Raw genomic sequence first — 27,296 nt, 5'->3', positions numbered from 1 at the left:
TTACTCTTTCCCAGATTGAGCTCTGGCCACTGGCCTTTGTGGCTGTGGTTTCCCGGCAACATCCAACCGAGGATCTAAGCGATGCTTCCTCTGTGTAAGAGGATTCTGCCTTAATATGCTAAGCATTCAAGGAACAGAAGGGGCACATTTGGCACGCTTAGCCTCTGAAGCACTGCTGCTTAGAATAGCTGCTTTTATGCATGTAACAAACATGGTTGTGGATATATCTAGATTTATATTAGAAAAACACTCTAGGACCCCAGAACGGGTGTATGCAAGCCCATTGACATTATCCCCTCTCTTGGAAGGTTCTATGACAAATTTGTGGTTGAGTTATGGTCATCAGAGCCAGATAAGAAAAAGCGTGGACAAATGATAGTCTGTTGTATATTATCAAGATGCTCCTGTGTTATCCAGGGTGATTATCCTGATTCTGAAGGTATATCATGTTGACTACCAGCTTAAGTATTACACACTGCTGTGCCCCCTCTATGACCTCCGCAGCTATGGAGTCTGCCTGCTGGCTTCATGGGCCCTTGTGTGCAGAGGAGAGTATGATGGGGGGAGATAATGAGGACGATTCTCAATCTGATGACGTTACATGGGAGATTACACACTTGGAGTTCACTGATAGGCAGCAACGGACGGTTTCGGTGAAAAATAGAAGAATATGGAAGGAGGACTCTGTTACGTAGTTTATATAGATTTTTGGTGATTTCTTTGCAAAATTATGCTTTTTAAAACCATGTCCACATTGTTTAGAAAAATGATCGTTTATTGTAGAATATTATTCATGGTGGCCATTTTGGCGGCTGTTGTGAAGAGGCAAATAAGACAAGGACTAGGAACTTCCTACCTGCCTAGTGGTTTAACTGGCCTGGTTTTCCCAGATAAAAGTCAGTTTCCCAACAATCCTAGGCAGCTCATATTTCCACACCTAACTATTTCCCCCCCTATCTAGGATATTTGCATTCTTCCTTAGGTGAGGGTGAATATTTATAAAACACAGAGGACAGTGTCAACCGCACGGTAACTGTCCAACAGGAGAGACAAATAAATGCAAAAGTTCATGAATTAAAAAGTGAAAAATTGCCACAGCGATTTCGAGAAAAAAAGGGCCTAAGGTTGACATTATCAGTAGCTCACACAGAAGGCGATTTTAGGATTTGCACCAAGAGAATGAGCTATTACACAGGTGGAGAGAAGTCAATAATTAAAAACACAAATCTGTTTCGCACAAATTGTCATTCATGCTGATGGTAGAAAATATATTTGAAAAATATAGATTGAAACAAAATTCCACTTTCCAGAGCCATCATCTTAATATTTTGTTGTTCATTTTGCCCAAATTTTCCCTCTGTGAGATATATATCATATATATTAAGTATATGATATATTTGTGTGTTCAATATATAACTCCATGTGATATATGATAACTATATAACATATACATTAAAATATACATGTCTATTCAATTATGCTTAAAAATAACATGTATATAAGCATATTTAACATATTTTTTAGCATCTGTTTTTTTTCTCGTCGATGAAGCAAATTCCTGCAAAGCGGTTTAAATTATCGCTACACCGGTTACCCTGGGGCAGCCCTTGAGCTGTGTGTTTGTTCTGTATGTGTCACTTGGCTTTGCCCTTACAACTCCGAGGAGCCAATATCGTTGTGTTTACTTTATGGAGGTGAAGCTGAGGATCATGCGAAGGAACTTATCAAGGCCACACAGCTGGTGTCTGACCTGGAATTTGAATCCACTGTGCTCTGAATTACTGGGCTTTCATGCTAGACATTTCCATGGGCTAGGATAATAATTCATTATATTTATAGTATTAAGGGCAAATTCCATCAAAAGTGTATAAACCAGGCACCACGAGCTACAGAGCGCATTCAACACATCCTCTGTATAGATTTTGGCAGGTTCACCTCACTGGCTGACATTTCTTCAGCATGAAAATAAAAACATCTTGGGTTTGTGTTCTCTTCTGCTTCAAACCAATTGCAGGGCTGATATTAGGTATCATGCCTCCTTCAGTTTCCCTTCTATTCACATGTGAATATAAGAGGATCGGGCCAGAAACTGTTTATTAATATACAAGGTACTGAGCATGCTTGAGAAGGCTTGTCCGGGGCTGAGGTCACAAACGGAGTGAGGTCTATCCCTTTCCTTAAGCAGAGCCCCATGCAAAGCAAACACTGTTGGGCTTCAGGCTGTGGTGTGCTTTGGAAGCAGAGGCGTGAGCCACTGTTGATGGAACCGGAGGGGGGAGGGCTTCCTCCTGGCACTTCCTGTTCCGAAATGCTGAGATGACAATCCTACTTGAACACGTCATCAGAGGAAATTGCACTGGCAAATACGTTAGTTATTTGACATATTATGGGGTGAGCAACAGAAAAGCTTTCTGTATGTTCTCAATTAGCTTATTATAAAATAAAAAATCAACTGGGCCTGGAAGAATTTTAAAAAGACCATCATTTCTCCTTCATTCCAGTGTGAAAAAAAAAAGCCCACTATTCTAAGATTTGAGTTTAACTTCAGATGAAGCATGGATATTTATGGTTTTCTTTGTTGGTGATCCTGGAAAAATCTTCAGAGAAATTGTTGGGAATGAAAACCTATCTTTCAAATTTCTTGGTAAAATGCAGGTAAAAAGAGTTCAATCATACTTTGTTATGGTAAGTTAAAATGTATATAAAATATCCTTAGCCAATAATCTTATTTTATGTACATGCTGCTTTATGTAATAAATTCAAAGATTATTGTTTTTAATGAAGAAAAATCATAAGCCCTTCTTAGTGGCGTTAGAATAGAAACCTGTGTCCTGGATAACTAAATATTTCTGACTATTCATATCTTATGGACTGCATATCCATACCCTCCAACTTTCCAACTATAAAGCTCAGAACACTTTGGTAAATAGGGTAGCTGAGGCCTCATTCATGTACTTAATTTGGAATCAACTATAAAATACAATGATCACGTACAGAATGAAGAGCCAAGAGAGTTCATATGCAGTTTCAATCCAAAGAGGCATGTTCAGAAGGAAGGAGAGGGAAACTGGCAGGGTGGCAGACTTAATTAACGTTTTATTTTTTGTGTGTGTGATTTTATTTTCTGAGGATGCTCAAAGTCCCCAGTAGTGGCCTTCCCTCGTCTGCTAAGGAAGTAAGATGGTAGCTGGATGCTGATCGCTTAGATCTTGTTTTAGGGCTCGTCCCCTCCACACCCTTTGTAGGGACTCTTGCTGGTCTGCTTGTGGGACAGAGTCCAGTTAGAATCTTCTTACGGATTTGCAGTTTAGCAAAGTCTAGGGAAGGCGGTTGTGCTATTGCCTGTTCAAAACGTCTGGTAGCACCTCCGTCACCAGGTCCAGATCGCTAGAAGCCCGGACGACAGAGTCAGCGCTAATTGAGGCAAAGGAGACATAACTTGCAACTGTTCTAAAATTCAGGAGAAAAGTGACAAAATCATGAATTCAGATTTCTAATTTAGACATCACGGGGGTACCGTTGAGAACTGAAGCTGTGCTGGTCCACAGCTCGCTCATGAATTAGATTCCGTCCTGAGCTGCGGAGTCCTTCACGGCAGTCTGTGTCTGGTGCCCAGCTCTATTCCAGGATCTTCAAAAACGTTGGGCTTCCTCCAGAGGTTCTGATTGGTGGATGCGGAGAATGTGTATCCCATCCAGCTCCAGCGCAGCAGGTGCTACGTACAGAGATAAGGGATGTGTTTACCTCTTTTGGTAATTATTTGCTAAAACATTCGTCTAGGTGCTCTTTTAATTTGTTACATTTTCTTAGAGCTCTGCATTTGGAGATTGGCTCCAAAGTTAAGCAAAGAAGATGATAACCCGTCTGCTAGGCCACCCCCTGGTTTTATTGCCGAGTCTGCCACTCAGTTTTCACCAGCTGGGTCACCTTGGCTCAGGGGAGACTTTCTTAGCTAATGCTAGTCGGGATACTGTTGTTTCCGAACAATTAAAACACAATCCATATCTCCTCTAATCGACAAAACCCAATGATTACAATGAAAGTGCTTCCAATATTTTAAAACCAGAGCGGCTGGGAGCTGCCGGGTACCAGAAAGCCAATGAGAGACAGGCCCCGGCCTTAAACAGCAGACCGGAAGGAGGCGAGACAGGTGAAAAGCGTTCTTATTACATGGCAATCCATCATTTTAAGGAGAGAAGAGCCCCGAAGAACAATGGAGCTATGCAGATGCTGCGAGTTTGGCTGAAGGAACAAATGCGACCCCACAATGGTGCTGTCACTTGACAGTGTCTATTTATCGAACACAGCGTAGAGCCCTGTGCTAGGCTTTCCGCCAGGGCTTGAATTACAGGCGCGCACGTTTGCAAACCCTCCTTTTTCTGTAACTGGGAAAGGAGAAAAACAGATAAAGGCTGTTTGCTTTTTCCCTCTCCTTCAAGTTCATGCTGGGGCTAATTACACAATCTCCTGAAAGATCCCCAGTCCTTCTGGATACTGTTATCTTTTTTGAAGAAGGGGGCTCTTTCCCGATGAGCACACAGTATCCCAGAGTACAGTAAAACAGGATGGGATAATAAGAAAGCAAAGCCTTGCTTATACCAAGACAAATGTTCTAAGTTTCCTCAGATGTACAGCATCTCCTGGCCTCCTCCTTCCCATTCTCTTCCCGACCTTGACCCCGCCGACACCATCTTGTTTAGAATAGCCAGCATCCCCCACCTCAGGACTTAATTTCCTTCACTTCACAGAAGCACTGAGCGATAAAGAGTCTGGAAGACGGGATCCGTTTCAGTGTGGATCCCGGCTGGGCTTTGCAAACCCAGACTGGGTAACTTCCTACTTGCCCCACCCCTTCCATCATTAACCAGAGGGTCTTTTGGGGTCACTAGTTTCTCTGTGGGGGTGTGGAACGACCCTTCAGAGTGCTGTGATGTGCCCGTTTCCACTGTAATTCAAGTAAGACCTGACTTGAGGTCAAGAGGTTGGGTTTTAGTGAAGAAAAAGGCAGTCACAGAGACCTTCAGGGAAGAGAGGGCCTGCATCCCCAATCACAGGAGAAAAATGGGAGAAGCCTTCATCCTCCATCCTCAACAGCTCTCCTCCTGGTACTCCCACCTTTTGGTGTACTTTGGATGCTACTCCCATCCCTAGGGCAGCGTCTACCTGTGCTGTTGCTCTGTAAGGTGCTGTGTTGTGCGTCCTTTCCAAACTCCTGGGCTGAAGCCCCTCCTAGCTTCAGATTGTGTATGTGGGTACAGGTGATGGAGCGAAAATAAGGCTTTTAGTCCAACCCAACACACACACACACACACACACACACACCCGTGCGCGCGCACACACAGAGCAAGCCTATGTGTGTTGATGTACATGTGTACACATGTGAATGCACATGTATGGCTTACTGAGAACTGAGGTTGACATTGGGTGCCTTCCTCCAGCACTCTCTACTTTATTGATTGAAGAAGGGCGTCCTACTGAATCTAGAACTCACCATCCAACTAGCCAGCTTGTCTTGGGGATACCCTGTCTCTGCCTCCTGAGTTTTGGGGTTAGAGGAAGCCACCACATCTGCCTGGTTTTTATGTGGGTTCTGGAGATCGGAACTCTGGTCCTCACGCTTGATGCCAAGTGCTTATCCCCCAGTCAACTCCTGGCACCCCTAAAACAATTTGACTGATGTTTTTATAAAAATAGAAGGTTTGGACAGACATGGAGTCACCAGAGGGGAGAGTCACCCATGAGCTGAGAAGAGGAGACTTCTGGGAAACCAGCACCTTGATCTTGGACCTCCAGCCTCTAGCACCGTTTTCTAAACTGCTCGGTGTATGATATTTGGTTATGGCAGCCAGCGATAATGATGCACATTCTGGATCTGGAGAGAAAAGGACCAAGTTTTTGTTGGGTCTAATTCAGGTGTACAGAGCCTCTGTTTCCTAAAAGTCCACAGTGGGCTGGATACCATGGCAGGCAAGTTCACTGCTTTTTCTGGCCTAAGTGTAGTGCTGTCTTCTGACTTATTTAAGAAAATAATATAATGTAAAGAAATTTTATAGGAAATTTTACATAATTTTCTTTATCCTATACTTTGTTATATTGTAGTGCATTTAAAGATAGTATTAATGGGGGCAGGAGAGATGGCTCAATAATTAAGAGAACTAGCTGTTGTCCCCAGTACCCACAACTGTCTGTAACTCCAGCTCCATTGATCCCACAACCTCTTCTGTTCTTCATGGGTCTTAGGAACATGCATGCCACATATATACACATGCAGGGGAAACCCCCACACACAAGGAGCACATATAAGAAAGGATGATATTAATGTAAAGGCTCTAACAATTGAATTTACCCAAATCCTTAAACCTACTCACATCTTTAATAGTGGTTGTTACACAGGGCCAGATGAATTTTCCAGCATAATTTTTTTAGGGGAAAAAAAGACTAGGAAACATAAATGAGAATTAATTCCTATAAATTACTTGGAAAGGGGAAAAAGCCAAATGGAAATGACAAATAGTATTGACCCATGAATTTATAGCTAGGCAATAATTTGATACCTGGCTTATTTCTTAAGGACTTGGCACATTTCTTTTCTTTTTCCCCATATTACGTTTCTGTAACCAAACAGCAAGCCCCACATGTATCTCTGTTGCCTAATTAAAAACTTTTTATGTGTAGCAATTTGCTACCATTTTGCATTATCACCCCAGCTCATTTCTCATGGAAAAAAATTAGCACCGGTTTAAAAAGGATATTTCTTTAATCACTGCTCTGATTGTCAGCAGCGCCATTTTGGAGATGGTTCTGAGCGGACTAACAAATCTTTTATTTTATCGGCTGTCTCATTTTGCTCTCTTGCATATTTCACATTTATGGTCTATTCAGACATTCTCCTGTTTTGTTAAGTAGGAGTCTGTGTGGTCTTTGATGTAAGACATAATTTATTTGACAAGGAAATATGAGTCTGTGCCCTGAATCCACATTTAACTGATGGGTTGAGAAATTGTAAAATTGCAACAAGATAGACTCTCCCACAAATTGCATACCACTTGCATTTTGCTAATCTATTTGGCAGCAAATTTGCATATCCCTGTTTATCTATGAATATGTGGAGATTCATGCAACCATGCAACTGTAGCCATGCACAGTGTTTTTTTTTTATTTGTAGAAAAAAGAAGTTTGTCATACATGTCATTGATGGTTTCTATGGACAAATCTTGTAGACTTTATTCCTGAATTAAAGTCACAATATTTATTTTATCTTTATAAAGATAGTTATAGCTTTATAAAGTGACTCATGATGCCTTCATGTGTGTGTTGCTTTCTCTCCATCTAGCAAATGCAGGCCCTGTTAGCATTTCAAGATTTATATATTTTACACATGCTCCCAAGTCTATATTCTGGTAATTGGAAACTTACTCGAAGCACATTCCCTCTGCTCACACTGCTTGTCAATTAACCTTTGCAAAATGAAAGTTTTAAAAAATACGACTTTCATATTTCAAAAGCAGGTTCATTTTCCATCATCACAGAATGCAGAAATTGAGTAAGTAATGCTCTGGGGCTGCAATGCATCTTACACAGCATTTAAGGCTTGAAGCGTCTTTGATGTTCACGCGTGATGACCATTTGAATGCAATGAAGGGGATTAAAGTGCTTGGAATGACTTGTGTTTTGTTTATAGGTGTGAACAAAAAAACTAAACATTTTCGTGGCTCTTCCATTCCATGTACCCTTCCCATCAATGCCTTTGATATGTTTGTAACAAACTGGAGCATACTAAGTAACTGGGAAGGAGAATGGGTCGTTCTGTGACGTTTGGAATCTACATTTGGTGGAGGAGCTGGGATGACCGCAAAGCCCGGACTGTTAACTATACGTGAGGTCAGAGCGTCAACAACTTCCAAGAATACTAGGAGTGAACACCAGGAAAAAGCTAAATGCTAAATGTCAAAAGGCACAGAGAAATGTCTTTACTGGAAATAGCCTGACGTCTTTGGAGAGGCTGTGGTTCCCGGTACAGCAGTCGAGCAGAGGGGAAGAAACTCAGCGTTCTCTCCAGACGTGTTGTGTTTGTGCCTGTGAGCTGAAGGCTGTTTTTCTTCCTATTCTGATGTCGAGGAGCAAATTCCAGGACGGACATCACAAACACAAAATTCATCGTTGAGAAGGAGAATGACAAAACCCCGCGCTTAGTGTGTGTGAGAAGCTCTTCATATAAGCTTGTATGCCATTATGTCTCTGCCCTGTGTGAAGTCGGATTCCCCTGCAGACGAAGATCTCAAACATGGAATGTCCTCTTACAAAACCTTTTATTACTTGAGCACAATTTAATAACAAACTTACCCCTTGGGAAGCCTTCCAAACCTTGTCAATATTTTTGTCTTGGAGCCAAAATGTACTTCTCTACCCCAAATGACAGAAATTATATATAACACAGACATGTAGTCTCCCTGTCCTTGTCACCTTCCTTTTACAGACTCTCAGCCATCATTGCATGTTGGTGGAATGGAAATCCAGGATCAGTTTTTACCGTAACTATAGGAAACAATGCACATTTTTTGAAGTATACAGAATTATATATGACTCCAGGCATACCTGTTTACTGAGTTGTTGACTTGAATAGGCCCAGTTCCTTTCATTAAGTCTTAATTTTCCCATCTGCAAAACCCTTCTGCAGAATTATGCAAGTAGAAATAAAATTAAATAAAATAAAAAAATTGGTACTAAGTAGATGCCCAATAAATGCTGTTTTTCTTTAAAGCAGAAGTGTAGTTGAGGCCATAGACACTGAGACCGGACAGGCTGGATTCACAGTTCAACTTAGGCAGCATTGTGACATGGGGACTACCTTTTCTCCTTAGGGTGATAATAAAAGTTAGTTCCTATGGGGTATATGCCGTTTAAATGAGTTAATATCTGTATGGAATTTGAAATAGTTGCTGGCATCTGTTATGCATTATACTTAAGTATAAGGAGCTGTCATTTCCCCGAGATATGACCCTGATCCCAGGGGTGTACTCATTGTTTTCCAAGAACTTGAAGAAAGTGGAAAGGGAGCCTCTTGGTGAAATATAGCCCATTCCTTAGCCAATTCCCCAAGCCATGTTTTGATGGTAACACATTAACTTTCCTTGAGAGGAGGAAAACACGTGAGCTACAATTCTATCTGCTTTGGGCTATGAATTTGAGAGATGGCTGCACAGGAGAGAGAAAGGAATATCTTTTCTTCACTCACCGCCCAGTTCACAGCCTTGGCCTGTGTAACGAAGGATGGATTAACAGGAAGGAAGCACATAAATTTATTCAATACAAGTTTTATATGATCCAAGAGCCCTTGGAAACAAAACAAAACAAAGAAATAGGGAAACCTCTACATTTTAAGGCTAAATTCCATAATGAAGGGGATAACCGTGCAGAAGTATTGGACGAAGAGGTAGGACCTCGTGATGATACACTGGAGGACTTAGTAAGACCTCGTGACAGTATCCTGGAGGACTTAGAAAGACCTCTTTCAGATTGTTTTTTGTCCCTGTGTCTTCACAGACAGACTTCCTTACTCCAGGTACAGAATCTATGAAACGAAGGTCATGGGAACCACTTCTGGAAGTCTGGGAACACTTTGGGTCCTGCTTCTGAGAGAGGGGCAGAAGGACCTGCTTCAGCTTCTCTCTCAAATGTCAGGATCCGTGTGCTGGAGTTATGTGCCCTGAGCCCCATCAGTAGCCTTTGCTGCAACCCCAGAAGGGCCGGCCGACTGCCACTCACACTAGAAAGTCAATGCGCATTAAAGGAAAGCCTCAGAAAGAATCTCTAAATACTCCATTCTTCACCTACCATCACTCTAAAAATACTAACGAAGAACTTTCCAGTTATTTCAGTACTGTAGGAAGTAATACGAGGTGTGGGTACTTCGTTCCTGTGGGCTGGAAAGGAGGGCGGCAGAGGGGGTGGAAGGGCAGATGAGAAAGAAATTCGAGATTCGGTTTCTTCTTCTGCAAATCAAAAAGCGACCATTTCAAAGCGTAACAGTGAGGTATGCATTCAGCCTGAAGGGACTGAGAGGTCTGGGAGGGATTTGTCAGCCAACTTCTGGGACAAGCTGTGTGAGTTGCTCAGACCCTTATCAGCACAAATCAAAGGTAAGGCAACAAGAAGGTAAACAGCACACAGCTTGGGAGTGACAAGAAGTTATTCTCATCATAACTCGCCGGAGCATCATCAGTGTGATCAAAGTAATTGATTTTTCCTTCGTCATTTCATCTTTTTATCCTTCTCCAATAACCTCTTGCAATCTTTGCTTCTTGCTGTAACTAGAGGCAGTCTTAACTTCCTGAAGCCAGCACCCCTTTCCTTTGCTTTAACTTCAGAGCTGGTTTTGGCCCATGATGAATTGCTGAATGGTTGATAACTTCACGCTCGTTTTTGCTAACCTTTCTTGACAGCTCCTGGATTGCTCTACCTGGTAATTTGCTCTGTAATAATCGCGACTGTGAGCCGGGTCCTTGTTCTTATTCTTAGCAAGGATTCTTCACACCCTCTGTAGGCGAGAGCGTGTAATTACAGATACCAAGTGTTCCCCAGGGGACGGCCTCTCGCAGATGCCGCCAGTTTTTCTAACGCAACTGTTAAATGTAATGAAAACAAAGAATCTGATACTCCAAACATGCAGTTCAAATAAAATTTTAATTAAAAGTTATGAAGGCATTTCATTGATTAACAATCTTAGTAATTAAAGAGTGTGGTTGGCAGTTTTTTTTCCTCTTCTGTTTGGATTTGTTCTTCCTTTGAGATCTCTAATTGTTGTATGGCTTTACATTTATTGATAACTCTGTTTGATGAATGCAGATGCCACCTTTTACGGCCATCGTTGACAGAGTAATCATATTGTGAGAAACACCAGGCTTATGTGGTAACAGCTGCTGCCGTTATCCGCGCTGACATCCACTGGGGAAACGTGTTTGCTGCTATCATGGGCACATGGTAAATGAAAGGTGCAGTAAAGCACAAGCTAACATTTTGAATATCCTTACCACGGTTGGAACTTTATTGCGTATAACAAGCCCTTTGATCTCTGTCCAGTACTTAAGTCTTAATTATCAGACTAATTGCACAGACTATGTTCATTTTCACTGGTAATCCTTTTGTGATTAGCTTCTGTGTTCAATAACTGACTTATCCTTTAATTAAAAGGACTATTAACCTTAAGGCTGCTGCCGTGTCTTGGGATTAGCCCATCTAGAGTTAACGTTTAATATCATTGTAAAAGCTTTTGCTGAAAGGTGTATCATAAAAATGCGGGGAGGGAAACCCTTGAAAGGTGTCTTACTTTCCGGATGTGCACAAAAAAAAAAAAAAAAAAGGCTCTGCTAAAGGTGAGGTTTTAGCAAAGCTTCCTTGTAGGTTAAATTCACTAGGGTCTCTTAGCTGTACAACCTCCAGATTAACCCTCTGAACTCTGCACTCATGTCCAGGAAAAGAGTGCTTACTTAGGATAAAGCAGACTTCCCCCCCTGATTTTAAAATCATTACATGTGCACGTGATCAGGATGCTTAGCTGCAAGGAGTCCAGGATAGAGCATTTCTTCTTCGCGTTTTCTATCGTTATAGCTGAAAGTGTCTTTAGATTGATTCCTTTGGAATGCTTCGCAGAAGTTCGGAAACAGACACCACAGTGGTAACTTCACGTATGTCGCAAGCTGTGTGTCGTCTGAGCGGACACAATTTAGTTTGCAGGTAACTGGCGAAGCCACGGAAGTGCAGATTGGGGAGGATCAGTACCACAGCACAGAGAGCATGCCAAAGAGCCAGATGCAGCTGCTGGAAGCGCTCGTCCCTTTTCCACGTCGGCATCTGGGCTCTGCAATGAACATTTTCCCCAGTGTGTACCATGTGCCGCGTCTTTCGCTGTACCCAGTCGCGGAGGACGTGGAAGAGAAATGGCTCCTCCTGTTCTCTCCTGGCTTACCCAGAGGTAGAAACCTTAAACTGATTTCTCACCCGTGGTGGTCTTCTAATGTTAAATACAGGCTGCTGGGGCTGAGGGAGCCTCAGAAATGCCTCCCGTCTAAGGCGGTGGGGCCAGCTGGTGTCCCCAGAAATGCTGCATCCCCCAGTTTTGCTTTCGTTAGTGATGTGAGAATAGCACCCCGGTAGTTTTCCTGTAGTTGGACATGTTCTTCAGGAATTTGACACTAATATGAGGTGGTTAGCCTGGAGTGAAGGGCTGTGAGAATCACTCTTAGACTTGCTAGTTGAATGCTTTTTTTTTTTTTTGGACACACAGCACTCCTTGCTGGTGGTAGTGGTGTAACAAAGAGCCAAATGCCCACTGGGAATGTTATATAGCAGTTAGAATTCACTGTTAGAGCAGAATATCAGCTCTAGAGAGAGATTAGGTCAACACTGCCTCACTGGTTACAGCTGGATGGCCCTGGATAAGTTACTACCCTTTCTGAATTTTGAATCCGTCCCCTTTAAAATTGGGATAATCCAAGTGTTGTCATGAGGTGGCACATGGGAAGGAGCCTAGTGTCTAAATGGCAACAGCATCCAAGTTTGAGGCTCTATGTCTTCAGAGACAGGAAGTGAACAAATTATGTGATTATTAGGTATTGTGAGTCTGATGAGAACACCCCCTTACATCCTGCTTATGGATGCTCTGTTGGTCAGCACAGGAACGTTATGAAATAGGCTAGCTGGCCCACAAGGAGACCGATCCGGTAGATACGAGGCTTGCTCAAGCTGGCATGCCATGAATGGTGTTCTTAAAACCCAAGCTCAATTCTTCAGGCTCTCTCTGCTGCTAGCAACTCCAGCCCAGTAGAAAAGGGAGCGTGGATCAATGGGGAGGTTTCCTTCCAGATTCTCCCACGAGCCACTTTTCCCCAAATGCTTTCCATTTTCCCTCCTAAAGAGAGTGGTTAAAGTACAGGCATTAGTTATATTTATTATACATAGAATCCAGGATAATTTCTTCTCATCAAGGGATGCATTTATACCTCTAAATTAGAAAACACACCTTGGTATCAATATGTGTTTTGAAATATACTTCGAAAGAGCTTATAAAGTTGAATCTGTGTTTGGGAGAAAAATCCTAATTATGCGTTTAATTTCTATGAAACTGTACACTAGCTATATAAGGTCGTCTATGCCATTTATGGCTTATCAAAGCTCAGAATAGCCTTGTAGGGAAGCGACAAGTGGCAGAGCACACAACCATTTGCAGCATTATGCAATTGTGAGCCGTGGAATGTTAAAACAGAGCCAGGGTGCTGGAATCGACACTCTACCATTCAGGAGCAAATTGCAAAGCAGGGTTCTCAAATTGGTCAGCACGTTATCCATAAGAAATTGGACCAGCCATCCCTGGGCAGAACTGCATGTGTCTAGGGCAACTCCTAGCAATTTCTTGGTGCTAATAATTTTGGTGTCAGGAATAGGAAGGTGTATGGGAAAATGGTTAGTAGTTTCAGGAGAGACTCTACAACTTAAAATTGTGTGTGTGTAGCTAATTTTTGCTTTCTGTATTAAATTTAAATATAGATGCTTTATAAGAGATTTTTAAAAAAAAACAAGTTGTGGTTTTTACAATAAATAACTTAAGTCAAATAGTACAGGATGGCAGACAAGCAACCTCATGAAAGAGCATCCTGAGAAAGGCTGTATTCAAAAGCGCTGTATTTCATGGCACTCAAAGTTTGTGTGGGGTGGGGTGGGATGGGAGATCTCTTTACTGTCTAGACTTTCTTTCCTCTCCTGGTTTTTGAGATAGGGTTTTTCTGTGTTTCAGACTCACTATGTAGTCCTGGATGGCCTGGACATGCAATTTGCCAGTTTCTGCTCTCTGATGCTAGGATAACAGATGTGTGCCACCATGTTTGGCTTACCTAGATTTTCGAACTGTCGAAATTGCCCATCTTTGGGCAGTGTGGTTAAGGAGTTCCATTCACTAAGATGTTATATGGTATTCCAGAGTTCTGAGAGGCTCATTGCTGCTCTGGGCTGTTTTCTGCATGGGGACCGGCCTCGGTAATAGCTCTCTATCATTCTTAACCCTTCAGTCAATGTGTGCGTGCATGCGTGTGTTCTCCTTTCTGGTCTAGGGGCAGGGAAGAACCAAAAAAAAAAAAAAAAAAAAAAAAAAAGAAAAAACAAGACAAACAGAAAATCAGTTCTGACATACTGTTTTGCTTAGACATGACCAGGGGTGATATGTTATTTTCCAACTGAATATATTCCATATTCAACCATTTTCTGTGGGCCTTGTGTTTTCCTCTGATGGATCTGCTGTCGAAATTCTGGACTCTTGGGCAGATACTCGGAATATTCAGACAGCTTCTTCCAAAGATTGATAGGCGTTTCCATCAGCAAGACTCTCCCTTACAGTCGATGGACTGTAAGAATGACGGTGTGTGGGAGGGAGCGAGGGTTCAAGACTGTATTCTTGCCCAGCGGTGGTGGCGCACGCCTTTAATCCCAGCACTCAGGAGGTAGAGACAGGTGGATTTCTGTGAGTTCTAGGCCAGCCTGGTCTATAAGAGCTAGTTCCAGGATGGGCTCCAAAGCTATAGAGAAACCCTGTCTCTAAATACCAAAAAAAAAAAAAAAAAAGACTGTTTCTTTTGTACTTCCTGCTCAAAGGACATTCCAATAGTTGGCAACAAGAAGATATTCCAAGCCTGACCTATGAGGCCATCTCTCCTGAAAGAAGCTTGTCATATGGTGGTGAAGAACAATATGGGGGGGGGTAAAGGCTCAGGACCCTGGTTGGGTGTGAGCTCGAGAGCTGGTGGTGGGTATGGCTGCTCCTGTCAGCACATCTGTAGTGATAGGGATGGAGAAATGTCTTGTTTTTAGATTGCAAGTGCTTTGGAATAATTTTTTTGTACACTGTGAAGATGTGTATTTGCCAAGGTGCCTTTGGATTGTTTTAATAAAGAGCTGAATGGTCAATAGCTAGGCAGGAAGAGGTTAGGCAGGACTTCTGGGCATAGAGAGAGAAGAGGACATGAATCTAGGCATGACAGGAGGTGCAAGACGGAAGAGAGGTCAAAAGCCATGAAGCAAAGTATAGATTGATAGAAATGGGTTAATTTAAGTTACTATAAGAGCCAGTGGGACAAACCTAAGCTATAGGCCAAGCTTTTATAATTAATAAGTCTCCATGTCATTTTTTGTGAGCTGATGGCCCCCCAAAATGTCTGTTTGCATACAAGCCATCTAAAACTCAAAATATTTAAAATGCTTGGTTTGTATACATTGATTTTCTCAGTCACTTCTTCATTTAACAATTTACCATTTCAACTAAACTGTAATACACACACATATACATTCACACACACATATACATTCACACACACGGTTTTTTTTCAAGACAAGGTTTCCCTATGTAACAGTCCTGATGGTTCTGGAACTCACTCTGTAGACCAGGCTGGCCTTAAACTCACAGAGATCCACCTGCCTTGCTTCCTGCGTGCTGGGATTAAGGTGTGCCCCACCACCACCCAGTTGTAATCCTGTTTTTTATAAAAAGAATTCTTCATCATATCATAATCACTTTATTGACAGAATGGTGGATGTTCAAAATGGTTTATAGTAAGGATGCCGTGAATGTATAATAATAACTATTTGATGATCAGACTCTTTATTTGCAGGTGTATTGGATCAGATGTAGAGAAATGATCAGATAGTCAGGAAGGTTCTGGTGAACTTATTTGATCCTAAGTAAAGGTTTCTTATGATTTCCATTGTAAGCTCATTAATTTTTGCTAGCTGGTGATGGATGGACCTGTGAGTCTAATTTACATGTTTTATCCCCGCCGTCCTTCTCTGCCTTCCAGTGGGAATAAGAGCTGGATGACTAGAGGAATTTCAGACAGTCATTCTTAGAGCGGACCGTCGGCTCCAACAGGGGTTACACAGAAGGGGATTATAATGAGTACTACCTAGCGGCAGCGTAAGCTAGTCATTTCTGTTTCTGATTAAAAAATTGCATTGCTTTGACTTTATTTCATGTGTCTGTTACCGCTGGCCTTAATTATGGCAACCCTTTTCTTAGTGCACCACTTTTCCTTTTGGTTATAACTTGTTATACTTTATCCATATATTAAGGGTTTATAAATTATGGTAATTATATTCACTTCCAGGATTTAAAAATCTATTACGATGTCTGGGCACTTGATTCAAAGCTATCCTTTAAAGTTAAAACCTTAAAGTTTTATAGCCTCTTACTGACTTATAATAAAATATATCCGGGGATCCTACAGATTGACTTTTAGATTACTTTGTTCTTTCACTTTCTAGAATAAAAGTAAGTTCCTCTGAGCAAATTTTAATCCATTGACTGTGTTTCAGAGAATGTTTGCTCAAGCTTTCTTTCTCCTTCCTCCCTCCCTCCCTCCCTCCCTCCCTCCCTCCCTGCCTCCCTCTCTCCCTTCCTCTCTTCCTTTTTCCTCCCCCCTCTTTCTTTCTTCTTTTAGAGATTTATTTACTTTACATGTTTTGGTGTTTTGATTGCATGTACGTCTGTACATCATCTGCATGCAGTACCTTTAGAGGCCAGGAGAAGGCATTGGATCCCCTGGAACTGTAGTTACAGATGGTTGTGAACCACCATGTGGGTGTTGGGAATTGAACCCAGGTCCTCTGTAAGAGCAGCTGAGACATCTCTTCAGTCCAAGAATGTTTTCTTTATATGCTTTGAAATTTTTATTTGCAAATGTAATTTGAATGGAAGATGTTTACCTTTGCTTGTGTTTGCTTTCATCCTGAGCACAAAACTCCTTTGTAATTTTGTAGCTATTTCCTGGGTTCTCCTGTTCTGCACTTTGTCTTAGGTTCTACCAGCAACTTAGAGTTAGTGTTGTAAGGGGACACTGATGCCTAATCCTGAGACCCAGTCTTCATTTTTAACATGGACCCTTCAGAACTGCGGTCATAATGACATTCCTTTAGCGAGTTTGCTAATGACATTCCTTTAGTGAGTTTGCTACCCTTCCTGTTTCCCATGTGCTGAGATGTTTATCTTGATTTCAAATGGAATGGTGCCCTCTAAACTGCTTTCTCTTATCTTTCCTTTTTGCTCTATTTCAAGGTCATAGCAGGAGTTAGTGGTTAAGGTTAAGCTGAGTCTTGTGATTTCCTCGATAGACCAGAAATCTCTAAACTTAGTACTCACTATATGCATGACTAGAAATGCCAGAATGAACTCCATTAATATGTATAATTTTCTCATGAAATTAAGGAAATTATATAATTATAATCTAAAAAATAAATAGTTGAAAATTAATCCCTGATTGATGTCTATGCTTCCATTTTCTCTATTTTTCTTCCTTTCTTTCTTGTTTTCTTTTCTTTCCTTTTTTTTTTTTTTTGAGACAGGGTCTCTCTATGTAGTTCTGGCTGTTCTAAAACTCACTATGTAGTTCAGGCTGGCCTGGAACTCACAGATATCCTCCTGTCTCTGCCTCCAGAGTGCTGGGTTTGAGGTGCCTGGCTTCCTTTTTCTTTATTTTCATTCATGCTTTATGCTACTGCAAAACATCAACCTCGGTGGCATCAAGTGAAGATGGACGCTTAAAAGAAATCCCACACTCGCTCAGAATTGAGTATAATGGAGGGTTATATATTTAGGGGTAGCCTCACAGATTACAATCCTCTGCTGGAAAGGGGAACAGCAACCCAATCCCAGAGCCAGAAAAGAAGCCGGTTGCGCACTTTACTCGGCATCCATAGTACAAGAGGCCACGCCCAAGTGGGCGGGTAACTTAAAGGCTACTGGCTGTAGGAATTACTGCAGCAATCAAGATTGATTTGGATGCTTCTCCCTGTCTGTGTATGTGCATGCTGAGGCCAGAGATCAACTTCAGCTACCATCTGTCTTGTTTATGGAGGGTCAGGTTCTCTCAATGGCCTGGAGTTCACTAAGCAGGTTAGGTTGGCGAGCCAGTGAGTCCCAGGCTCCTCTTGTCTCTGCCTCCTCAGCACTATGAGTACAAATGTGGGCCACCATTGCTGGCTTTTCTGCGTGGGTTCTGGAGCTCAAGCTCAGGTCCTAGTTCCTGTTGCGGGAGAAAGGAGGGGAAGTAATGAAATATCCACTGCCAAATGCTAGCTTTAGTAAAGGGTTATGATGGCTGTGCTTAAGTTTTGTGTATAAACCAGAATCCCAGTGTAATAATTTACAATAGAGGGGGTCACTCAAGTCACTATTTTCTGTGTCTACTATCTGTGTACTCTCTCTGTCTTACTAAGAAACTCGAGGAACTCAATCTGCATTCACAGGGCTCCTGGGTGAAAGGAGAGTTAGGCAAAGTCTGGATTATGGCAAAGCCTCGGAGGAAATACTCAGAGGTAGGTTCTGTTAACAAGCCCACCTTTAACCCAAGGCTGACAACCCGATAGATGTTTTGGGAAGGCTCTACAGATAGACTTCTGAGTTTATGACAGGCTAGTTTTATGTTACCTTGATTCAAGCTAGAGTCATTTGGGAAGAGGGACCCTCAATTGAGGGAAATGGCCTCACTAGATTGGACCGCGGGAAAGCCTGTGATGCATTTTCTTAATCAGTGAGTGATGTGGGAGGGTCCAGCACATTGTTGGTCCTGTGTAGATGGTCTTATGGGTGTATAAGGAGGCAGACTGCGCAAGCCTGAGGACCAAGCCGTTGAGAAGCATCCCCCCCGGGGCCTCTGCTTCGGTTCCTTCCTTGACTTCCTTACATGAAGCTGTAAGAAGAAGTATAAACCCTTTGCTTCCCAAGTTGCTTTCGGTCATCATGTTTTATCATAGCAACAGAAACTCAGCTAAGACACTCACGCAAAATGGACATTAGTAAAACCCAGGTGGCTGCAGCCAGTGGGGTGCTTAGCAGCATGACTCCTGAGTGGTCCTGGTCAATAACACTTACACAGCGGGGAGCCCTTTTCTACTGGTATAAAGCCTATAGGCAGGAAGGACTTTGAACAGCTGGTCTTCCTGCTTCTCCCTCTTGCGTGCTGAGGCTGCAGGTGTGCATCGCCACGTCATCTTACGTGGTCCTAGGGGCGGAACTCGGGGCCCCATGCACGCTAAGCACGCTCTTTGCCATCATCCCCATCCCCATCCCCAGTCATTTGTTGGGAGACAACCCAGGTTCTCTGGAAGAACAGTCGAGGCTTTTAACTGCGGAGCCACCTCTGTAGCCCCTAACCATTTATTTGTAAAGAAGCCCATTCTGGCTTTCCCCCTACAGACTGTAAATACCCTCCCCACTTTCCTTCCTCCCACTGGCCAGCTTCAGAAGAGCTCTGTCACAGAGGACTCTTTTCTGGCAATTGTCACCTGCTTTCTCCATTTCCTGGAAATTAGGTCTTTAAACGTCTCAGTAATTTCCTGTCCTCTGAACTCAGTGAGAAATGTTTTACTTTGGTTTTCTTATTTGTCTTGGGGAAACCTGAAACTGTGATTGATTGGCTTTGGAAAACTCTGGTTTCTGTAGAGCACAGAGCTGAAGGGAAAGATGGGGTCTGATGTTGTGTATAAATGCATGTTTATCAAAGATAGATGGCTTGGATTATTTTTGGAAAATTATGCACACAACCCTGGATGACCCGGGGGGCTTCTGTAACCCTGCCATTTCTTGTCCCATTTCAGCCTCCTTGGATGACTACACATTTTCTGGTTGGCTTTAAAAATATTTATTTTATGTGCTAGGGAGATCTAACTCTGGTCTCAGTGCTTGTGTGACAATATTTTATTTCATTAAGTAATTTTTATTATTTTGCTAGTATTTTATGTGCATATGTGTTTTTCCTGCAGGTGTGAGTGTGCACATGTGTGTGAAGTATATGTGGAAGCCAGAAGAGGGCATTGGAGCCCCTGGAGTCACATACAGCTGCAAACTATCGTGTGGATGCTGGGAATCAAACCTGGTTCCTCTGAAAGAGCAGCCACTGCTTTTAACTACTGAGCCATCTCTCTTGTCCCATATTTTATTTCTTTGAGATAGGGTCTCATTATGTAGATTGGAACAGAATTTACTATGTAGACTACGCTGGCTTTGAACTCAGAGATCCACCTGCCTATTCCTCCTGAGTGCTGGGATTAAATGCATGTGTGCCCAGCTGTGGTGGGCTTTTAAATGCAATCCTTCTTGGGTTCTCCTGTGTGAACTGGTCTCTCTTTATACCGATCTAGAAAGGTTTTGTTCACTCCTAACGGCTCCAGCACTAACTTTGCACTGTCTGCTTCCAGGACTGTATCTCCCCCTGAACTCCAAGTCCAAATACCTGACTTCTTTATAGATCTTTCTACCCAAAGATACATAGGCATCTTGATCTTGATGCCATTGTACCCACCTGTCTCCTACTGCCCCAACTGTCTTCAGGCTGTATCTGCAGTTATTTAGGCTGGAAACTCAGGCTTTGATTCTCTCCCCTTTTATTACCCTCTTTATTATTATTATTTTATTATTACTTTATTATTATTTATTAACTCCTTCCAAGTCAGCCACTGATTACCACCACACCATGTTACTACCAGTTCATTTCAAGTCTTCGTCATCCAGGTTGGCAAGATTCCAGAGAGAGAGAGAGAGAGAGAGAGAGAGAGCGAGCGAGCTTTTCTTTTCTTTCTTATCATTTCTTTTTCCTTTTCTCTTCTTTTCTTTTTCTTTTTTCTTTTTTTTTTGGTGTGGCATATATGTGTGTATGCACCAGTGTGTGTGTGACTATGTGTGTATGCTAAAGTGTGACATATGTCTTCAATATTTTTCCACCTTTATTTGTTGAGACAGAGTTTCTTATTGAACGTGGAAATCAGTAATTTGCTAGGCTGGCTGGGCAGTGAGGCCCAGGCTTCTCTCTTTGCCTCCCAGTGTTACAAATATAGATGCCTACAGCCATGTCTGGCTTTTTATGTGGGTGCTGAGGATCTGATTCAAGGCCCTCAGGCTTGTACGCTGCACACATTCTACCCACGGAGCCGTCTATCCAGTTTTGTGCATGGTAATTTTTTAATTTTAATAACTGATACATATTATCAATATGATGACTATTGGTGTTAAGGACCCAGGTTTTCACCATGGGATTTTGATTAGCACCATGATTACATGAACATGTCATAAGAAGAGCTCTTCACCAAGCGTCTCTATCAAATTTTGATCATCTTGGTTTGGTGGCCAGTGAAAATATAAGGACTAGAGTATTAAGTAGTGTAGGAAGTCCTTCTGTATATGTGTTGCTTTTATTGGTTAATGAATAAAGAAGCTGTCTTGGCCTGTGTGTGGTAGGGCAGAGTAGAGCTAGGTGGGGAAAACTAAACTGAATGCTGGGAGAAAGAAGGTGGAATCATGAAACACCATGGAGCCACCAGAGGGAAAGACGTGAGCTGCCAGCTGGAAACTTGCTGGTAAGCTACAGCCATGTGTATCACCATTAATAGATTAATAGAAATGGGTTAACTAAAGATATAAGAGCTAGCTAGCAACATGATTAAGTGATTGGCCAAGCAGTGATTTAAATAATATAGTTTATAAGTGATTATTTCTGGGGTCTGAATGTCTGGGAACGAACAAGCAGCCTCCGCTTGTTCTCCAAAGTTGCATATTAGGCAGCAAATCCAATCCTTTGCCCTGAATATTTTATCAGCAAAGGAGGCTAGTTCTAGAATTTCTCCTCTCTGAATTCCATATACCCAAATGAGCCATGAAGTAGGAGGAAGACCATGATTCCCACAGAGAAGGACGGAAGAGTGTCATGAAAACCAGCGAGGCACAGAAAGCTTGGAACCTGCACATGCAGTGCACGAGAAACCAAGGCTTGAGACTGAGCAGTGGTCCTGCTTTCATCTCCCTGTGCAGGCAAGAAACATGATGACGGTGAGTTTCTGAGCCATGGCTCTGAGATTTAACCGCTCGCCTTCCCTCGCACTTTTCCCTACTCCAGCAGAGATTTTGCTCTTTCATACAATTTAGGGAAATGCTTTCTCAACAGCTTAGAGTCTTGCCGAAACATCAGAAGTTTTGGGCAAGAGGAGAGAAAGTCAGTCAGGAAGGGAACCACCATTTGCTACCAAGAGCAAATTGAGCAAGACGTTGTGTCGTACTGACAAATCCTTCCTTTGACTGAACTCCCAAGAATATCTTAACTCCAGGTGAAGGAATGAAGACCTTCACTCCCAAGTTCATGGGAACGAATGGCAACATTCAGCCATTTAGAGATAATTTACCCATCATTATCCCAGATTTCCTGATGAGTCTGAGGAGCTCGGTGGAGGCGTTAATGTGGTCACCGCTGTTTCTCTTCTGTCGCCTTTCATTACTTCTCACGGTTCAGCGCAATAATCAGGGTAGGAGCTCGCTAATGTATCTGTTCGGCCGTGCCCTACGCGAATGCTGTGGGCTTATGGATTTCTCACTCCCTTAAAATCAGATGATGAACACTACATCTGAGACCTGACTTTCTTTAGTAGTTTGTTTGTCTATAGCCTGGCAGAGTGTTCACATAAGGGTCCTACAACGTGGAAGAACTGCAGTCTTGCATTTTGAGCGCATGGTATTGATTGCCAGAGAATCAGTTAAATTGCGGTGTGAATAATGATTGGCACTGGCCTTAACCCTTTGGGCTAAAATTGCTTATTTATCATCCTGGCTCACGGAGGAGATAAACAGTCGCTTGCTGATGATCTAACGAATCAGCTGTGAGTTTCATTTGGCATGTCAGATGAGAGCTAATTTAATGAGCTGCAGTTCCTGCCAATTACCTGGGAACAAATCCCTCGGCAAGCCATTCTGTACATCATCAAAATGTTTAACCAAATTCTTACTCATGGCAGGTAAGATGATTGGGTGTTTGATTAGCCAGCATGCTGTCGATATTATCTCGCGTGCATTCGTCCTGTCTACTTAGCCAATCGCCTTCATTCGTTAACAATGACAAATTATAATATGTAGTCATCCATTTCTTTATTTTAAATTACTCTGCTCAGTCTGTACACTAGCTGTAATAACAGAACATCCCCGTGTGTGGGCTCGTTGACTTGCAGATGAGGTTATGTGTGTAGTGTGTGATCTTATTATTTGGCAATATAATAATAATAGTAATAATAACAACAACAATAATATAAGCCCTTCCTTTATTCACATAACTTTTGAATACAATGAGAGCAGGAAATATGAATGACTCCATGGATAAAGAGAGTATGGTCCTGTGAAAAGGAGGGAGGGATGTTTGGGCAAAGGTTTGTGAGCTAGTGTTGACTCAGCAGGGAACAATGAGAGGCTAGAACGTGAAGCCAGTGAAGTGCCAAGTGAGGAAGATAATGAGGTCAGTATAGCAGCCTGGGAAAGAGGAGGACCACAAAGCCCTGGCTGCCCGAACATCCCGGCTTCCCTGGCTGGAGAGCTTCCCATGCCCTTGACTTGGCCACCTTCTGTTCGTCTTCTTTTTGTATCTTTGTGCATTTCAAGAACCACATCTCCCCAGCACCATTTTCTCTTCCTCTCTATCCCTGGCTTGAATTCATTTGCTTCTTCAGTCCCAAGGCCACAGCAATCTAGACAGGAAGTCCAAATTGTTGACAGTCAACCCACAAGCACAGAACCTTTGATATGACTTCTGTACACTGCCCGCCATGCTACCCTCCTTGACTTTTCTCCCCTGCATCTTTTATCTTTTTCCTTCTCTCATCAGTACAGCACATACTTCTGGTCTCCAGAACAGACTTGGGGTTGGGGCATGGGCAGAATCAGGGCCAGGGACTGGGGCAGGGCTAGGGCTAGGGCCAGGGCCAGGGGCAGGCATATTAGGGCCCAGCAGCTTTTGTCTAAGTAACTTGTCAAGGAGTTTGGGATATAGTTTCTGCTGTCCCGTAATTGGTAATAAGAATAATGTCTTCACGTCTTCAGTATTCTCTCATGAGAAGGTACTTTCCACCTTTTTATAATTTACTATGCAGAACTTCCAGGCGCTGTATAAACAAATAGAATAAAAGCTATTTTTACTTATAGAACTCAGACACAAAATTCGTGGAGAATTTCTCCTGGGCAAACGTGTGTGTGTGTGTGGGGGGGGATAAAGGGGCGGTAGTGGGATGTGAGAACATGAAGGGAAAGAATGGTTGGGCGAGGGAAAGGTATGGAGTGGGAGAGTAATGAAAGAGAGATCCTAATAGAGAGAACCACTGTGGGGCTAGGGAGAAGCTGGTGCTAGGGAAATTCCCAAGAATCCACAAGGATGACCCCAGCTAAGACTCCTAGCAACAGTGGAGAGGGAGCCCAAACTGGCCTTCCCCTATAATGAGATTGGTGAATATAATGAGATTGTCATCATAGAGCCTTCATCTGGTAACTTATGGAACCAGATGCAGAGATCCACAACCAAGCAACAGGCTGAGCTCTGGGAAAACAACTGAAGAGAGGGAGGAGGGAATATCTGAGCAAGGGAGTCAAGATCATGATGGAGGAATCTACAGACAGAGCTGAACTAAGTTTTTGGAAACTTGTGAACTCTAGACCGACAGCTGTGGAATCTCCATGGGACCAAACTAGGCCCTCCATATGTGGGAGACAGTGGTGAAGCCTGGACTATCTGAGGTGCCCCTGGCAGTAAGACCAGGATCTATCCCTTGTGCCCGAGCTAGCTTGTTGGAGCCCATTCCCTATGGTGGGATGCCAGTCTCAGCTTTAATGCAGGAGAAAGGGGCTTGGTCCTGGCCCAACTTAATGTGCCAGACTTTGTTGACTCCCCATGGGAGCCCTTACCTGTTGGGAAGAGTGGATAGAGCAGGTGGGCTGTGGAGAAGTCGGAGGCACAGGAGGAGGGATGAGAGGGAAAACCGGTTGGAATGTTAAAATGAAATTTAAAAAATATTAAATAAAAATTAAAAAAATGTGGAGATTTTCTATATAAACAGTTCCCAGTTCTAAGTGGCCACCAACCAGGTGTTTTATAAATTACAATTAACACTGGAGTTAGCCCAGAACCCACATGTATAATAACACTCTTGTTTTAGACCCTACCCACAAGTCCAGGCTGCTTCTACTTCCTAGTGCTTAGATATCCATGTGAGGGTTTTGATGACTTTTTGCCTAGGTTGAGCGATTTGCTAGAATGGGGCATGGAGCTTAGGACAGGGCATTGCCATTGCAGCTTCTTACTTGGTAACCGTCCCATGGAAGTGAGGCATAGAACAAACTATGGGAGGTGGTAACCAGGTTCCACCCTGACCAGCACCGTAACGCGCTCACTAGCCTGGATGCTGTGCTCATCGTACAGTTTTGGGAGTTTTAAGGGGGTTTCAATACATCAGCATTGTTAATTAAAACCGTTGTCATTGGCTACTAACTCGGTCTTCAGGCTCTCTTAGCTCCCTGGAAGTCTGGGGGTGGCTTGAATTTGTAATAATATCTTTCATAATGCCTTGGCTTTTCTGGGGACCTATGTGATTCTATCCAGGGACCGCAACAGCTTTCGTTAGCATACAAAAACTAGCTTTTCCATTTGGAGACTCCAGAGGAGTCTTTTAGGAGCTACATGTCAGAAACTGAGGACAAAGGCCAAATGTCCATTTCTCAATACAGTAGTCATCCAATATTTATTTGTGACATCCATGTCTCATTGATAGTTCATTATTTAGTGGCACTGGGCAGAATGTTTTAGACCCTGGGCTCTGTGTGGATGTCCTTTCCTGACTTTGTGTCATTGTCTTATATATTTAGAGGGAGTCATGCTTGGTATGTCCTCTATCCCCACATGCTGGGCTTCCTCCACCAGCAGAAGTCCTTGGTACTCCGCAGAGGACTGAACCAGTGTCTCTGGTTTCCATATGGTCATATTAGAGACTGAGCCTTATGCCCTATGCCCTTTGTTCCCAAAACAAATTAAACTTTCCACATCATACAACTCTGGGGATTCCTATATATTTCTGGTTCCATGTCAAAGGTCTGGACTTGGTTAAGTCCCACAGAATCTCATCTGTCCTGCATATGGTCTGGAGAATTGCCCCTGGTTTGTTCCAGAGTATAATGTGTGTGTGTGTGTGTGTGTGTGTGTGTGCGCGCGCGCGCATATCCTTACATTTATTTATTTTTAATTTAAAATATTTTCCATAAAATATATTAGAGATTGTATCTCCCCACTCCTCCTAGATCCTCCCCACCTCCTTGCCCATCCAATTTCATTTCTCTCTCTCTCTCTTTCAAAGCAAACAAGCCAACAAACAAAAAATAAATGAACAAAAAAACCCAAAATATACAAAAAAGTAAAAAACCCAAAATATACAAAAAAGTACATACACAAAAACATGGAGTCAGTTTTTTGCTGGCCAACTACTCTTGAGCATGGGGCCTGCCCTGAGGTGTGGTTGATATATGCAGAGACACTCCATTGGAAAAACTAGGTCAGAAGGTTTCAGTTACAAGCAGTTTTGTGACTAGGGGTGGAACCCTGTCCATTTCAGTGCTGGGACTCTGTCTGGCTTGGACCTGGGCAGGTTTTGCGTGTGCGGCCACGGTCTCTGTGAGTTCACGTGTACATCAGTCCTGCCGTGGATGGGAAACAGTGATCGTGTTAACCACAGGTGTAGAACCTGCACGTGCCTTTTTTTTCTCAGGCTCTCCTTTTTAAAATCGGACTCCAGGAAGCTGAAATCTCTGTAAACCAGCATCTGGTTGCTCTTCCCACGGGAGGTGTGGTTAGATCACCTTCAGGATCACCCCTGGGATGCGGGGGGGGGGGGGGGAGGTGGAGGGGGCTGCCAATTAGTCCTCAATTGTGTATGTTTAAAAGTTTTATGTTGATTTACTTGTCATGTGTGTGTGAGTGTAGGGAGGTGGGTGTGCATATACCGTGTACGTGTGTCTGGGTCAGAGGACGACGTGGGGGAGCCAGTTTTCTCCTTCCACTGTGTGGGTGTCCCAGGCAAACTCTTCAGCCAGTTTGGTGGCTGCGGCACACCACACCCATCTGCACTGTATGCACCGCCATATTGCTCGTGGACCGGGCAGGGGGCTGGAGATTGAAACACACAAAGAGACACAGGTCATCCTTGAAACAGGAACGCCCCCTTTATTGTGTCCAGGGGCAGCTTATATAGGGATAGCCACGCCCCAGCCAAACGCACCAGAAACCATTCCCCTGCCATCAGGAACTCCTGAGGGTCTCTTGCTCAGAGCAGCTGTAGGCACTTAGATCAGGGGAAAACAAGTTGCTTACAAGAAATTCAGGATCTGGGGGTTCACTGCTCCCAACAGGTGTCAAGTGTCCTAACCTGCTGAGCCCTTCTTAAACTCTGACTGGGCATCCACAATAACACCTTAC

The 27,296-nt window shown here is 43.0% G+C and overlaps 1 long non-coding RNA gene across 2 annotated transcripts in view; it reads left to right on the top strand.

The window, feature by feature from the left end:
• Positions 1-20,337, top strand: part of LOC126486926 (uncharacterized) — a 30,990-nt gene extending 10,653 nt beyond the window's left edge. The window contains exons 6-7 of one of the 2 annotated variants that reach the window (XR_007588233.1): positions 2,502-2,655; positions 7,682-8,732. This is a non-coding gene — a long non-coding RNA (uncharacterized lncRNA). Of the gene's footprint in view, positions 1-2,501; positions 2,656-7,681; positions 8,733-19,797 lie in introns of those variants that run through there. The other variant, XR_007588234.1, reaches the window with a different exon arrangement.
• Positions 20,338-27,296: the final 6,959 nt, after the last annotated feature.

This window comes from Alexandromys fortis, unplaced genomic scaffold, assembly GCF_014885135.2.
Source record: "Alexandromys fortis isolate MF-2015 unplaced genomic scaffold, M_Fortis_MF-2015_v1.1 scaffold_8_1_9099942, whole genome shotgun sequence".
Taxonomy (NCBI): Eukaryota; Metazoa; Chordata; class Mammalia; order Rodentia; family Cricetidae; genus Alexandromys; species Alexandromys fortis.
Note: the sequence above shows the minus strand (reverse complement) of the source record. Positions and strands in the feature narration are given on the sequence as shown.